Raw genomic sequence first — 16,666 nt, forward strand, 5'->3', positions numbered from 1 at the left:
CAGGCATCAATCCACCCATCCTTCCATTATTCCATCTAGCTCTTCCCTCCACCCTTCCACCTGCCCATCCACACTTCTGTCCACCCATCCTTTTATTCATCTGCCTACCCATTTTTCTATCCCTCCCACTTTCTATCCTTCTATCTATTCTACTCATCCATCCATCCATCCACCCATCCACCTACCTACTCACCCATCCACCCATACATTCATCCCCAGATCCATCTCTTCCTCCACACATCGTTCATCCATACATCCAACAAACGTTTATTTAACTGACGGCCGCTATGACCAAGCCTTCAGATCATTGTCTCTTGAGCCAGGAGAAACACTCCTAATTAGGTTTCTGTTTATTTGTTGTTCCAGGAAGGCTAATTGTGGGGTTTGTAAACAGCCCTTTGATGGCTGGGGAGTTACTTAAGAGGACAGTTAAATAAACAACCGCTGGGTGGAACAGTCAGTGTTGGTACACAGCGGGTCCAGAGTCATGACCCGCCTTTGACAGCGGGAGGAGGGCTGAGTTCCAGAAAGTGTATAAGCTTTGGGGTCAGAAGAGAAGTCAGAATAATGAGATGCGTGGCAATAACAGCCAACCTGTGTTGAATGCCTACTGTGTGCCAGATGCTATGCTAAGCACAGCCCTTGCAGCAGTTCCAGGTGGTGGGAACCATTATGATCCCATTTATGGATCGAGAGACTGAGGCTCAGGGAAAGGAAGCCATGTGCTCTTGGTTAAACAGCTGGGAGGTACCAGTGTCACAATACCGATCTAGACTTGTCTGTGTGCAGCAATGAGAATAATAATCGCAAATAATTATATATCACTCACTATGTTCCAGGCACTGTTGTAAGAATCTTCTTTACTCACTTCATACTCATACAACCCTGTGAGGGCAGTACTGTCATCACCCCCATTTTACAGATGAGAAAATTGAGGTTGATAGGCATAAAGTTACTTGCTAAGATTACTGAGCTAGGGAGTAGCATTTAACTTAGGAAGACTCAGCCACACAGGGTAGGCCAAATATTATTTTAATCATTTTTCTAATCTCTCTATGTATCTAAAAATACTATAAAATTTTACCTTGATTATGGCTTTTTTGTTACTTAGTTGAGGGGTTGGTAAACTTTTTCTGTAAAGGACCAGATAATACATGTTTTAGGCTTTGTGGGCATGTGGTCTCTGTTGCAACGGCTCAGCTCGGCTGTGGTAGCTGGAAAGCAGCCACAGATAATATGAAACTAATGGTGTGGCAGTGTGCCAATAAAACTTTATATACAAAAACAGGTGGAGGGCAAGATTTGGCTCAGGGGCTATAGTTTGCCGACCCCTGACTTTGTGCATTATACATGTATTTCTATTCACCCAACCATGTTCTCTTGCCCTTTTATGAGCAACATGAAGGATTTTCAAGGATAATTTCAATCATCACCTAGTTTTACCTCCAGGCCATTTGTTCACCATATGCCCTAGACACCATTTACCCATTTGCTCACTTTTGGCAGCTTCTGAAGCAGTTTGCAAATTCCTGAGATTAATCTAATTCCCTTATTCATAAGGTCACTAAGTGAATGACACCTGTGAGTGGTGCTCAGCCTGTGGCTGGCTCCCTCCCCACCGCTAAAGGACACTGAGAATGCTAAGGGCCCTGGGAATGACTCTTCTCTACACCAAGTCTCTATAAACTTTTTGCTAGGAAAAAAAAATTCATAAAGTGAAAGTTAGGAAGTCCTATGGCTGGGGCTGTAATACTATTTCCTATTGGTGATGAGAACAAGGAAATGAAAGGATGACTGCTGGAGATATTACAAAATGTACTCAGGGCTAGTGGGAACAAAATGGAGTAAGATTAGAAAGATCCCCTTTCGTCTTTATCCCCACCTCCTTCCCATCAACGTCTATTTCCCGGACTCAGAAAAAGTTGTCAGCCTGGGGGAACAGCATGTGGTCACTCCAAAGTTAAAAGACAAATGACAATGTGGGTAAAAATATTTGCAACATAAATGTGGACAGATGGTTTATTTCCATAATATATAAAGAATCTCTGCAGAACAATAAGGAAAAAAACCCCAATCCACTAGAATAATGGGGTAGTGGAGGGGAACAGGCAATTTATGGAAAACAAAACGTATATGGCAAATAAACATGCAAGACATTCAATCTTGATAGTAATCAGGCCAATGTTGATGTAAAAATTTATTAGATAACACTTTTCATTCCTCAGGCTGACAAAAATAAGAGACTGATAATGTAAAGTGTTCAGGGGACTATGGCGGAAATGGTCTTACTCATATATTGCTGGTGGGAAGAATAGGAAGTGGAATAGCCTCTCAAGAAGACAACTGTACAACGTCCAATAAAACTGTGCAATCATATTTTCTAGAACTCAGTAATTCCATTGTTTGGCATCTCCCTTAGAGAAACATCAGGCACAAGGAGTATGTGCCAAGATGGTTGTTGGAAACAACCTAAATATCCATTGACTGGGGAAGGGTGAAGCACCTTGTAGTGGTCTGAGGACTCCCTATCTTTTGAGGCAAAGCCTGCCCTCCTCGACCACTGATGCTAAGCCTGCTGGACACTCACTCTTCCCAGCCTCCCTTGTAGCTGGGAGGTGGTCACATGACCCAGGTTCCACCAACCAAGCATGCCTACCCAGACTTGGAAGCAGGGACAGTCCAGTGGGAGCAGAGAGGTCTTACCTTACCTGGAATTTGTGATTTGGGGCACTGTCCCTGTTGACTTTGATACCTGGTTTTCCAACCCTCCTGGCCCCCTCAAATCTCCTATTTTAGTTTGAGCTTTCCCTCAAGTATAGCCTACATACAGAAAAGCACACAGGTCATAAGTGACAACTTGACAGACCTTCATAAGTGAGCACATCTGTGTAACCAGCCTCCCCCCCCATCAAAGAAACAGAACATTCCAGTCCCCTTCTTCCAGTCATGACTTCCCTGAGGGTAACCAAGGGTGGTGGATCTAGTTCTAGTACTTAACATAAATGGAATCAAGCAGTATATGTTGGTGTCTGGCCTCTATCACTTAATGGTAATGACTTTGAGATCCATTCGTGTTGTTGCATCCAGTTGCAGATCATTCTCATTGCTGGGCAATATTTCATTGTCTGAATGTGACTCAGTTTATCCATTCACTCTCCTACTGAGGGGCATAAGAATATTTTCTAGTTAGAGCCTATTTATGAGCAGGGCTGCTATGAACATTCTTGTGCATGTCTTTTGGTGAACATCTGTCTGCATTACTGTTAAGTTTAGACCTATTGCTGGGTCATGTGGTAAATGCATGTCTCACTTTATTGGAAACTGCCAGTTTTCTGAAATGCCTGCACCATGTTGCATTCCTATCAGTCATGCATGAGAATTCTTTCTTGATGCTCCACATCATCATCAGCTCTTGGTATTTTCTGTCTTTTTCATCTTACCCGTCCTAGTGAGCGTATAGTGGTATCCCATTGTGGCTTTATTTTTTTTTAAGATTTTATTTATTTACTCATGAGAGACAAAGAGAGAGAGGCAGAGACACAAGCAGAGGGAGAAGCAGGTTTCTCACCAGGAGCCCAATGCAGACTCGGACTCAATCTGGTGGCAGGGGAGGGGGAGGATCTGGGATCACACCCTGAGCAAAAGGCAGATGCTCAACCACTGAGCCGCCCAGGTGTCCCCTCATTGTGGCTTTAATTTGCGTTTCTTTGATGATTACTGATGTTAAGCACCTTTGTCTGTTTATTGGTCATTTGCCATGTCTTTTTGCGAAATGTGCAAGTCTTTCCCCTTTTTGTCTGTTGTACGGATGGCCTTCCCCCCACCTCCCAAACTCCTTTTAGGAGATTATTTCTTTGTTTGAATTACTATATCAGCTAGAATTCTCCAGGGAGACAAAATCAAAGAAGGAATTAAGGAATAGGCTCATACAATTGTGGAAGCTGGCAAGTCTGAAATTTGTAGGGCAGGCCAGCCGGCTACAAACTCAGGCAGGATTTCTAGAGGTAGCATTCCTTCTCCAGGAAACCTCGGTTTTTGCTCTCAAGGCTGTCAAATGTTTGGATGGGGCTTCCCCACATTACTGTTGGTAATTTCCTTTATTTAATGTCAGCTGAGTATAAATGTTAACTACATCTAAGGAAGACCTTCCCAACAGCATTTAGACTAGTGTTTGACTGAACACTACCCTAAACTATGACTAGGCAGCCAGAGCCTAGCTAAGTTGACACATAAAATTTAACCACCCCAATTACTCAGAGTTGTTTACTTTGAGTCCTACTCTGAGCCCTGTCTGATCCACCACTTATATACACGCACGCACACACACGTGCGCACACACAGTTGTGCACACACACAGATTCATACATCCACGCAGACACCCCCAAGGCCAATGACAGTGTTATGCATTTCTATGTGTGTAGATGCACAGAAATGAATCTGGAAGGATGCAAACCAAATCTGTTATATGGTTGCCCTGGGGAGTATCCAGGATGGAGGTCATAGGGAATTTTAACTATAAGTTATAATAGTAAAGAAAAATTTAGAGTGTAATTTAAGTGTTAATTGTGTAATTAAAATTAATTTTTATTTAAAAAATATTTTATTTATTTATTCATGAGAGACACAGAGAGAGAGGCAGAGACACAGGCAGAGGGAGAAGCAGGCTTCCTACAGGGAGCCTGATTCGGGACTCGATTCTGGGACTCTGGGATCAAGACCTGAGCCAAAGGCAGATACTCAACTACTGAGCCACCCAGGTGCCCCTTAAAATTAATTTTTAAATGGGAAAACTTTTAAAGAAAAACAAAAATATCATTAATTCCCTGTTATTCATTCACCAAATATTTCCTGAGCACCGGCTATGTGCTAGTTGCTGGAGATGCAGTGGATTAGATGATGGGCAGTCTTTATCCTTGTGGAGCTGACACTATGGTGGGAGGAGTCAGGCATAAAAACATTAAACAAAGAAATAAGCAGATAATTTCAGAGAGTTTTTAAGGACTATTTGAAAGTAGGTAAACCAGGTATAGAGACAAAGAATGAATGTGGTCGTGGGGTTACGTTGGATCAGGTGATCAGAGAAGCCCTCTCTGAAGTGACATTTGAGCTGAGTCCCGAAGGAGGAGAAGGAGCTGGTTTTGGAAAGAGGTGGCCAACTCAGCAAGTGCAAAGGCCCTGAGGTTGGAACAGATCAAATGGGGTAGGATGAGAACCTGAGCAATGTTTCTGACTTGGAAACTGAGGCCTAGAGAGGGAAAGGACAACCGAAGGCCACAGCATAGAAATGGTGGAGCCAGACGGGAACCTCTGCTGCCTGCCCCAAGAAGAGCAGGGTGCTGGTGCTGAGCTGTCTGTCCGGGATGGAGGCCTCTGAACTGCTTGCGGGGCTTTATCCATAATTCTGTCCAGCAATCTCCCTGTGATTTGAACTGAGTGGTGGAGAGCCAGCCCCTGGGCTTATGCCAGCCTCACCCTGCAAGCCAAGGCTAGTGACTCTGCAGAGGACCATCTGAGGGCCTCATACTCTTTGTCTCTGAGTTGGAGGGTGAGCAAAATCTACCACCACTATTTTACCAAATTATAACAGCAGCTAGGGAACGTGCCCAGAATAGACACTTACCCTGCACCACCATCAACTCCTGGTAGGAGCCCGTGAGAGGCTATTTCCCATCTTAGGACTGGGAACACCGAGGCTCCAAGAGATTCAATACCTGACTTGAGAGCCTGTGTTCTTCACCCTTGGTGAAGAGTCTACGTCTTGCTGCTCTAGCTTTCAAGGCAAGAGGAAGGCCGTCTTTTTTTTTTTTTTTTTTTAAGGCCATCTTTTTTTTTTTTTTTTTTTTTTTTTAATTTATGATAGTCACAGAGAGAGAGAGAGGCAGAGACACAGGCAGAGGGAGAAGCAGGCTCCATGCACCGGGAGCCCGATGTGGGATTCGATCCCGGGTCTCCAGGATCGCGCCCTGGGCCAAAGGCAGGCGCCAAACCGCTGCGCCACCCAGGGATCCCAAGGCCATCTTTTTTTAAATGACTGAGCCCCAGATGGGAAAGTTAATCCTATCTAGGCCTTCATTGCATAGATGGGAATTCCAAGGTCTGAAGAGGAAAAGGAACCATTTTTTGACTACAGAGAGCTAGAGCTGGAGTTAGGTCTCCTTGCTCCTAGTACCCATTCAGATTTATCCTCCGATTCACCTCCACAGTCTTCCCACCCTTCATGAAGTCTTGACTGGCCTCTAGGCTGTTGCTCCAACATGCCAATCCCAATTCCTTCCCAGAGCCTTTGCTGTTTTCCCACCAGATCTGGCCCATCACCTCTGTCTTGTCTTCCTTGACTACTCCATAGACAGTAGCCCTGCATTAACTCTTCCTATCTTGATTTATTTCTCTGCTTAGCACTTCTTGCCTTCTCTGTCATTATATTAAATGTATAATGTTTATTGTCCATCTCCCTGCCTGGAATATCAGCCCCTTGAGGGCAGGGACTTTATTTGCAGCTGTTTCCCCAATGCCCAACACAGGACCCTGCCTCCCATAATGCTCAATATGTGCTTGTGGAATGCATGGATGGATAGATGGATGGATGAGAGATGGATGCATGGATGGATGGATGGATGGGTAGATGGGCAATGGATAGATAGGTGATGGATGGATGGTTGGATAGGTGATGGATGAATGAACGGGATAGATAGCTGGATGAATAGATGGGTGATAAATAGATGGATAGATGGTTGATGGATAGATAGGTGATAGGTGGATGAATGGATGAGTAGAGGGATAATGGATAGATAGGTGGATAATAGGTGGATGGATGATAGATGAATGGATGAATGGACAGATAGGTAGATAATAGATGGATAGATGGGAGATGGATGGATGGATGGATTGATGGATGGATGGATGGGTGATGGATGAACAAATGGATAGGTAGATAATGGATGGACGGAATGAATGGATGAATGGATGGGTGGACATTACTCCCAGCACTGCTTCTCAGCCCTGGGCTCTGGGCTCCCACTTGGCTGTTCTGACTTGCCTCCTCTGGCTCTAATCTGGAGCACGCAGCTCTGGGGGCTTCCACAGGATCAGGCAGGAGTCCTGTTTCTTGCCTTCCTCTGAGGCTGAGTAAACAAAAGCCTTTGTTCTGCCTTCCCGGCCTGGTTCCTCTACAGCCCTGGGCAGGAAGTTGCTGGCAAGTCAGTTGGCAAGTGAGTTGCTGAAACTTAACTTTGAGGCTTAACCTGTCACATTGGGCCCTGGGGCTCTTGGGGTCCACGGTGGAGCTGGTATGATGGGGGTGTGGTGAGGACACTATGGCCAAGGCACAGAGATGATTCTTATCTGGGCAAACCCCAGAGTCTTCTGGAAAAAATTGCGGTTTTGGAGGTGGTGGGTAGCTACAAGACGAAGTTGGCTCTGGGCTCCCTGCAGACAACCTGGGACAGTGTTTGTTCTTGTCCTCCAGATTGTCCCCACAGGGCAGGGGATGAGAGAAGGGGCCCTCTCTTGGTGCTCCCGCGTCCTGTGAGAGTGCTGCAGTCACAACCCCCCTTGCACATGGGAGGAAGCTGAGACTCCTTAGCATTCTCGGTTGGAAACCAAACTGGATGGGCAGCTATTACCTAGCTGGACTGTCTCTGCCAATCAAAGACCGTGACCTTTGGTCGGTTTCCCTGTTGCCTCTGTCCAGGGCAGAATTGGATCTTTGTCAAATAAACTCAAAGGCTGGTGGCTCGCTGCAGCAATGATTGGAGAATTTGGTCCTTTCGAGCCTGTCAACCTTCCTCCCATCTGCCATCAGCCTGTCGCCCTGCCTTCTCTGGAGCACAGTTCCTTGCAGCCCAAGCAGAGAACATGGAAGAAGACTGGGACCTGGGTGTGGCAGCTGAGGCCCACGCGGCTGCTTCCTGCCTGCGTCTCTGGCCTCTTTAGCCTGCTCTCCTAACTTCACCCCATGCCCTGAGCTATTAGTAATTTTCTGCACATATCATGTGGTTTCCTGCCTCTGCCTTTGCACAGGCTGTCTTTTCCACCAAGGATGAGGTAGATCTTGGTCTGAGTTCTTCCCCACACAGACCCTGAGACAGGATTCAAGAGCAAGGAGTATATTTGGGAAGTGATCCCAGGAAGCACTCATAATAGCAAGGTGGGTCAGGGAGATAGGGAAGAAGCGAATAAGACATGTATTATCAAACCAGTCACCAATGGGGGCAACTGGACCTCAAACCCACTGAGAGGCTCTGGGAATCAGTGTAGAACATGCATTCTAGCGTTATTCCCAACCAGGAGTGGAGGAAACTGGCTGTGTCCTTCAGCTCCCCATTAATCATCAACTAAAGGCCAATTCCAGGGGCATCAGCTTTCTGGAACTTCTGGCCAGGCACATGGCCACAGCCAGGCCAAATCTCTGAAGCAGAGTCATAGCTACTTGCAGCAAGTAGGAGGGAGCATCTAGGGAATGTGGGTGGGCACCAACAGCATCTGCTACAGATGTTTACTAGCTCCTGATCTTCTTCTAGCAGACTCCAAAACCCATCGTTCACCCTCCCTGAATCAGCCACTCCACTCCATTGCTCCCGCACACTTTAATATTTGCCTTTATCACAGTGGAGTGTAATTACCCCTTCAACCCCTTCCTGCCTCACTGAGAGGGGACAATGGGAAAGCAGGGGCTAAGTCTTAGGGGTTAAGAGCATACAGGTTGGTGTCACTGAGTCCTGAGTTCCTCTCTCCTGGCCTCTCTGCAACTGACTCCGGTGGACACATCTGTGTCTCCGGCCAGGCTGTTATCCTAAATGCACAGGCAGAGGGATTTGAAGTCACATTTTCAGCTCCCGGGCATTTCTTCTTTCCCTTGAAGCTTCTTGGTATCTCTGTCCTGGAGATTCTGGTTAAGCCAGTGGGTCTCAATCCTTATGACTCCTCCTCAAAATCACTTGGAGAGCATTATAAAATCTTGGGAGGCTGGGGCCGCACCCCCTGAGATTCAGACTCAGTTGTTGGAGCCCAGTTAAACCTTACTTATTGTCTCAGGTCTCAGGGACAGTTCCCAGGGTCAGGGGCATTCAGGGTTTGTCAGCAGGTCTGCATGGTGGGGGAGGGGGCAGCCGAGAGGGTCTGCGCTGGGGGAGGGGCCTAGGGAACCACGGAGGATGCGAGACTTAGCAACCCAGAGCAATGAACCAGACATCTCACAGCCACATGGTTAGAGCTTAAAAAACAAACCACATTGAGTGAAAAATGGAAAAAAATAGACCAATGTTTTGTCACCTTATGATGTAAATGGACTGAACCCCACCGCAAGACGGTGCTCTGCCTGAGGTGGGGGTTCTCACACCTGCCCACCAGTGTCACCTGGTAAACTAGGGCCCACCCTCACCCTACGGCCACTGCAACTCCATTGCTGGGGTGGGTCCTAGGAACCAGTGTGTTTAGAAATATGAAGGTGGGGCTGCAAACTACAGAACACAGGAGTCTGATTGTCTCAGTTCTTCATCCTCAAAGGGTAATCTCTCTGGTTATGGTGTTTTTAGGGCAAACCTGTGTTGAGGGCCTACTGTGTGCCAGGCCCTGTGCTAAAAGCTTTACTAAAGTGAGGTGCATGACCTCACTTTAGTTTCAAACAGCTGCTGGGCAATAGGTACTTTTATAATCCCCATTTCATAGATGCAGAAACTGAGGCACAGAGCGGCGAAGTCATTGGCTGAGGACTCATAGCTAGCTGTTCGGCAGCAGAACAGACTTGTACTGGGGTCCTTGAGTCTGACACCAGAGCCCTTGGTCACCCCCGTCCTGCCTCCTCCAAAGTTACTCTCTCTGATGCCTGTTGACCCATTCAGTTCAACAACTGCAAAGAACTGGCCACTCAGTCCCACAAGGAATTCTTGTTGCTGATGTTTTCCTACCCATAAATCCCTCATGGTCTTTTTTTTTTCCTATAACCTCAGCACACAGACAAACCACATGTCATAAAGGCTGAGCAACTTCTGGATGCGAGAACTTCATTCCAGGGATCAGAGCTGCATAAGCCATGTTTATTAGGCTTATTTTAAATTGGTCCCCCGCCCCCTCTGAAAGGCGGGAAGTCTTAAAATTACTTCTGCCCAAAAACAGTGCTTGGAGGTGCCACCCTGCCCCGGAAGCTCTCTGACCTGCCTCATAAGGAATTATTAATTATGATTTGTTTTTATAACCATCCACTTGGAGTCTGGGTTCTCACATGCTCAGACTTGTCTGTCCTTTAACAGAAGGAATCAAAGTTTCATGGAATTCAGTTATAGTTCACTAGTGGAATTACTTGGGCTCAGTCCGGGATTGACTGTGTGACCTTGGGCACATCCCTTCCCTGTCTGGGCCTCTGTTTTTCTAGTTCTACAAGGACTGAAAACTAACATCTAATATGGGATTTAAAATATATATTTCCCTTGGGGTGCCTGGGTGGCTCAGTCGGTTGAGTGTGATTCTTTTTTCTCTTTTTTTAAGATTTTATTTATTTATTCATCAGAGACACACACAGAGAGAGAGAGAGAGAGAGAGAGAGAGAGAGGCAGAGACACAGGCAGAAGGAGAAGCAGGCTCCATGCAGGGAGCCCAACACGGGACTCGATCCTGGGACTCCAGGATCATGCCTTGGGCCAAAAGCAGGCACTAAACCGCTGAGCCACCCAGGGATCATCAAGTATCAGACTCTTGATTTCAGTTCAGGTCATGATCTCAGGGTCGTGAAATCAAGCCCAATGTGGGGCTCTGCACTCAGCATGGAGTCTGCCTGAGATTCTCTGTCTCCCTCTGCCCCTCCCCTGCCCCTGTGCTCAAGTGCATTCTCTCTCTCTCTCAAAATAAATAAATAAATATTTAAAAAAAGAACATATATTTCCCAAACTATGACTATACTAGGGGTATATGAATGGTTTTAAGTGGTACATGAATGGACATTTTATAACTTGTATTATTCACTAACTTTTAAAATTTAAGTGTTATAACATTTCATTTATAAATGCAGACATTTTGGCCTGGCCACAGGGAGGAAGAGCTCTGTTTCACATAGTTACTCAGGTGTGCTGACTAATGGGGGCTAATCTGGTAGCTCCTAGGTTTACCCTGGGGATCAACATCCAGACAGAGAGAGGAGAGAGGATGGAGAAGGCACCTGTCAGCCCAGAGGCACACATACACAACATTGCCCCTCACATTCCATTGGCTGGAACAAGTCACATGGTTCAAGTCAGGTGCAAAGGCAACTGGGAAATGTAGTCTCCTGGTTGGGCAACTACTTTCAGACATTTCTGTGCTTTAGAGGAGGAATGTGAATCTTTGGTGTACCCTTGGCCATCTCTGCTTCAGTATTCTCTTTTTAAACAAATAAGTTGAGGAACAGAGTTTTGCCACACTACTTATCAATGAATTACAATAGGATTTACCATTTTCTACAAAGTGAGAGGACTTATTCTACTCTTCATTAAGTTTTACTGCACGGCTACAGCAATCAGGACAGGGTGGTATGGGCGAAGGGATGGACACGCAGTCCATGGAATGGAATAGAGCACACAGAAATAGCCCCACACAAATATGCCCAGGTGATTTTTGGCAGAGGAGCAAAAGCAATTCACTGGAAAAAGAATAACTTTTTCTGTAAACAGTCTGGAGCAATCGAACATCCGTGGGCAAAGAGGAACAAACCTTGGCCCAATGAGGGTCCCTCATGCTCTATCAAAAGTTAACTCAAAGTGGATCATGGACTTAAATGTAAACCATAAAACTATTTTTAAAAACGCATAAAACTATAAAACTTTATTATTTTTTCAAAAGCCGGAGAAAATCAATCTCAGGATGTAAGGCAAGGCAAGGAATTATTAGGTTCAAATACCAAAAGCACGATTCATAAAAGTAACAACTGACAAATGGTACCTCATCAAAAAGTCAAAACCTTTTGTTCTGTGAGAGATCCTGTGGAGGATGAAAAGATGGGCTGAAGACTGGGGAAAATATTTTTCAAACCACGCGTCTGACCAAGGACTGGTATTTAGAACATATCAAAAATTCTCAAAACTCAGCAAGTAAAAAAAAAAAAAAAATCCAGTTAGAACATGAGCAAAAGGCAGGAGCAGACCTTTCTTTGCAGAGAAGACATGGGTACATATGAGCACGCGCAAAGCCATTCAGTGTTAGTGGCCATCAGGGAGAGGCAGCTAAAGACCACAGTGAGGTACTACTACACACCTATTCCAATGACAGCACCAAAAAATGATGAGAAAGCAAAGTGTTCTAGAAAACAGGCAATTTTTAAGAATCTGCTGTATGACTCAGCAATTGCACTCTTGGACATAGAAATGAAAACTCATGTACACGAGTGTTCATGGCAGTTTGATCCTTACTAAGCAAAAACTAGAAGCCACCCAGATACCCTTCACAATGAATAACTAAGGAAGCGGTGGTGCATCCGTACCATGGAATGCTACTCAGCAACAAAAAGGAGCTAAACGTTGATCACACAGCAATTTGGATAAATCTCTAGGGAATTATGCTGCACGTAAAAAGTCAGTCCCAAGGGGCTCCATACCACATGATACCATTCATGTGTCATTCTTTGACTCACACCATTCTAGAGATGGAGAACAGATACGTGGTTGCCGGCAGTCGGGGCAGAGGTGGAGGCGGGACCTGGGTTTGGCTATGAAAGCAGAGCGTGATGGGTCCCCGTGCGATGGAAATGTTCTTCATCTTGGCTGTATCAACGCCCACACCCTGGTGATACGGTTCTATAGTTTGGGAAGAATGTTATTGTTGGTGGAAACCGGGAGAGGGTACATCGGATCTCTCCTTACTTCTTATAACTGCCTATGATTCTGCAAAAATCTCAAAATGAGAAATTTCATAAAGAACACAAACATGATTTTTTTAACCTGTATGCTTCTTCTTTAAAAAGATTTATTTATTTATTTATTTATTTATTTATTTATTTATTTATTTTAGGTGGGGAGGGGCAGAGGGAGAGAGAAAGAGAGAGGAAGAGGGAAAGAATCTCAAGCAGACACACCACTAAGTCCAGACCCCCTTGCAGGACTCCGTGTGGGGCTCCATCTCACGACCCTGAGATCCTGACCTGAGCTGAAATCAAGAGTCGGAGGGTTAATTGACTGAGCCACCCAGGCACCCCTATACCCGTGCACTTCCGAATAGACCTGTATCTGTGGTAACACAGAGGCGCCATCAGAATCTCAAACACGGGACGTGGTGCGGTGGTTAAGCGTGTGGCTTCGCAGTGGACAGCCTAGGCTCAAATCTCAGCCTACCAGACCTCTCACCTACCTGAGCCTCGAGTCCCCCACCTGCAAGAGGCTGAGCAATGAGGGGCCCCCTCCCTTGAGGGCTTGCTGCAGAGGCTTGGTGGCAGGAGGCACACGGAGCGCAGTGCTCACACATGGGTGCTGCTCAGCAGGTGTGACTGCTACCTCTCAGGGCTGTGACAGGTGGAGGAACAGATCTCAGGCATCCTCTGACAGCTCTAGGGTGGCATGGTGACCCACCATCCTGTGGCGTCGGTACTAGACAGGCTGCATCGAGGTTGGCCTGGTTGGTTCTTTTTTTTTTTTAATTTTTATTTATTTATGATAGTCACACACAGAGAGAGAGAGAGGCAGAGACTCAGGCAGAGAGAGAAGCAGGCTCCATGCACCGGGAGCCCGATGTGGGATTCGATCCCGGGTCTCCAGGATCGCGCCCTGGGCCAAAGGCAGGCGCTAAACCGCTGTGCCACCCAGGGATCCCTGGTTGGTTCTTAGCCAATCTGTGGACTTGAGTGTATAGTGTCATGGATTTTTCTCAATGAAAGAAGAACGCAGCTGGTTCCTGTGGGCCCGGCTGCTCAGAGGCAGCAGCAGCCCAGGGGCAAGGCTCTCTAAGGCAATCAAGAGAAGGAACAGGACGAATGCCGCATGCCTACGACGTGCCTGATGATTTACAGCCTTGCTCAGTAAGCAGTACTATTATCCCTACTTTATACAGGAGGAAACTGAGACTCAGAGAGGCGAATGCACTTGACCAAGGTCATGCATGTCGCCGATGGTGGAGCTGAGATCTGAGCTGTGGTCTGTGTGATTTGAATCCAGAGTCATTTACACTATTAATAATAACTTTACCATTTACTAAGCCTCTGCTATGGTCAATTACTATGTCTGACTCTTTACATTAGGGTATCACCCCTCCCCTCCCATTTTAGAGAAGAGGAAACAGGTATTATGAGAGGTGAGTTGCCAAGATGGACAATGGATGTAAAAAAAAAAAAAAAATAACAAAAAAACTCCAGTCAACTGATGGTTCTTCCCTGGGCCCCTGACCCCACCCTCCGTTTGGGTTTAGCTCATCTGAGACCAGGCAAGCCTGGAAACTGAAATGCTGAGTCAGAAAACAGTTGACACCTTGAGATATGATGCCTAGGCAGGCTGTGGGCATTTGAACTTCAGCTTCAGGCAGCCAGAGCTTGCCCTGGGGGCTGGGTGGGGTCCCTGGGAGCCACCGAGAGACCCCTCACGCTGGCAGACAGTGTGGCCGTTGGAAGAGGCTTGAGGTGGCGGTGGTGGTGACAACTTCCTTTTGAGTAATAACATTTACTGAAAAGCAATTCTGCTTTTAGCACCAGAAGTTCATCACCCTCACAGGCAGGCGCCTAAGAATACCTTCATTCAACCACAGTTGAGAGATTCACACAGATTCCCTCTGCGTTACCTCCAGGACAGTTTCACATTTGGTGTTGAAGGGAAACCAAATACCACAATTATTGGAGGAGGCGGGAGGTTGTGCAGAGAGGGGGTGAGGCCAGGGGGGCCAGGTGGCATCGACCACATCCCCAAGGCCTCCGCAGGCGGCCTCCAGGCAGTGACCCAGCCCCTTGCTCTTCAGTTACTGGAAAGACATCGGCAAGCTCAGAGTGAAACCCAAGCGCTGACAATTTCTCTTCCTTTTACAAGAAAAAGAAAGTGATTGTCCTTCAAGCAAGCATGACTTTGGGGGCCAGGGACTTGCCCTGGCCACTCTGCAAATTAGAGCAGAGCCACAGCTGCCTCACCGGCTCCAGGCCCTTGCCTGCCACCCCTCCATTAATGCTGGGATCCTTTGAATGGCCCTTTTGTCCATCACTGAAAATCCAGTGTGCACATGGGAGGGGGTGTCTTAAGTGCCAGGAGCTCACCCAGGCCCCAGACAGCTACAGGATGGTCAAGGGCGAGGGAGAAGCACAAAGTGGGAGAGATGGGGTGGGTCAGGCCTAAGCAGGGGGCTGTAAAGAGTGGCTCTAAGAGGGCCTCTCCCTTCTCACCCGATCCAGCCTCCTGACTGTTGCCAGATCCAGATCCAGTCAAGGAAATGGAAAGACTCTGAGCGTCACACAGATGAGGGTTTATTTATTTATTTTTTTAAAGATTTTATTTATTTATTTAATCATGAGAGACACAGAGAGAGAGAGAGGCAGAGACACAGGCAGAGGGAGAAGCAGGCTCCACACAGAGAGCCTGATGTGGGACTCGATCCAGGGTCTCCAGGATCACACCCTGGGCAAAGGCAGATGCCTAACCGCTGAGCCACCCGGGCACCCCACAGATGAGGGCAGATGAGGGTTTAAATGCCACCTTTGCCTTTCCCTGGCTGTGTGACCTGGGGCAAGTACCTTTCCCTCTCTGAGCCTCCGTTTTCTCATCTCTAAGATGGGTATAGTAGTAGCAAGTCAGGTCATGGCCATCCTCTACTCAGGATCCTCACACGGCCCTCACCTCACTTGGTAAAAACCAGTCTTCCCTGTGGCCTACTCAGGCCCACATGATCTGCTCTCTGCTCCCCCTTACAACCTCATCTCCTTCTATTCTCTCTTGCTCCCTCCCTTCCAGCTACACCGAACTTCTCGTTGTTCCACCAAACACGCTAAATACACCCCTGCCCTCAGGCCTCTGCACTTGCTGTTCAGTCTTCTTGCAACATCCTTTCCCCAGATACCCCTCCTTTACCTCATTCAGGTCTCTTTTAAAATGTCCCCAGGAGGTCTGCTCTGAGCTCCTCTTTAAAGCTGTTCCCCGTTATTCTTTATCCTTTTACACTGCCTTGCTTTCCCCCCACTACTTAACATTGAAATCTTGGATTTTTTTTTTTAGATTTTATTTATTTATTTATTCATGAGAGACACAGAGAGAGGGGCAGAGACACAGGCAGAGGGAGAAGCAGACTCCCTGCAGGGAGCCCGATGCAGGACTCGATCCCAGGACCCCAGGATCACGCCTTGAGCCAAAGGCAGACACTCAACCACTGAGCCACCCAGGAGTCCCCATAATTTTGGAATTTTGTTACTCCTCACCCTCCAGACTCAAAGTTCCAAGGGGCAGAGTTCAGTTCTATGTTATGCTCCACTTACACTTTGGAGCCTGACACAGTAGATGCTCATCAAATGTTTGCGGACTGAACGGTACAGGGTTATGTGGGGAGGATGAAGAGAGATGCGTGTAGATGATTCAGTACCAGCACAGAGTACTTGCTCACTAAATATTACTTCCTTTTCTCCCTCTTCCTGGCACTGACCATGTGTCATGTGCTCATTGACTTCCTGCCACAGAAAGATGTCTTTTACAGATACAGAACCAAGGCCAGAGAGCCCAAGTGACCTGCCTCAGCTCACACAGCAGGG

The sequence above is a fragment of the Canis lupus genome, chromosome 26 (assembly GCF_048164855.1).
Source record: "Canis lupus baileyi chromosome 26, mCanLup2.hap1, whole genome shotgun sequence".
Taxonomy (NCBI): domain Eukaryota; kingdom Metazoa; phylum Chordata; class Mammalia; order Carnivora; family Canidae; genus Canis; species Canis lupus.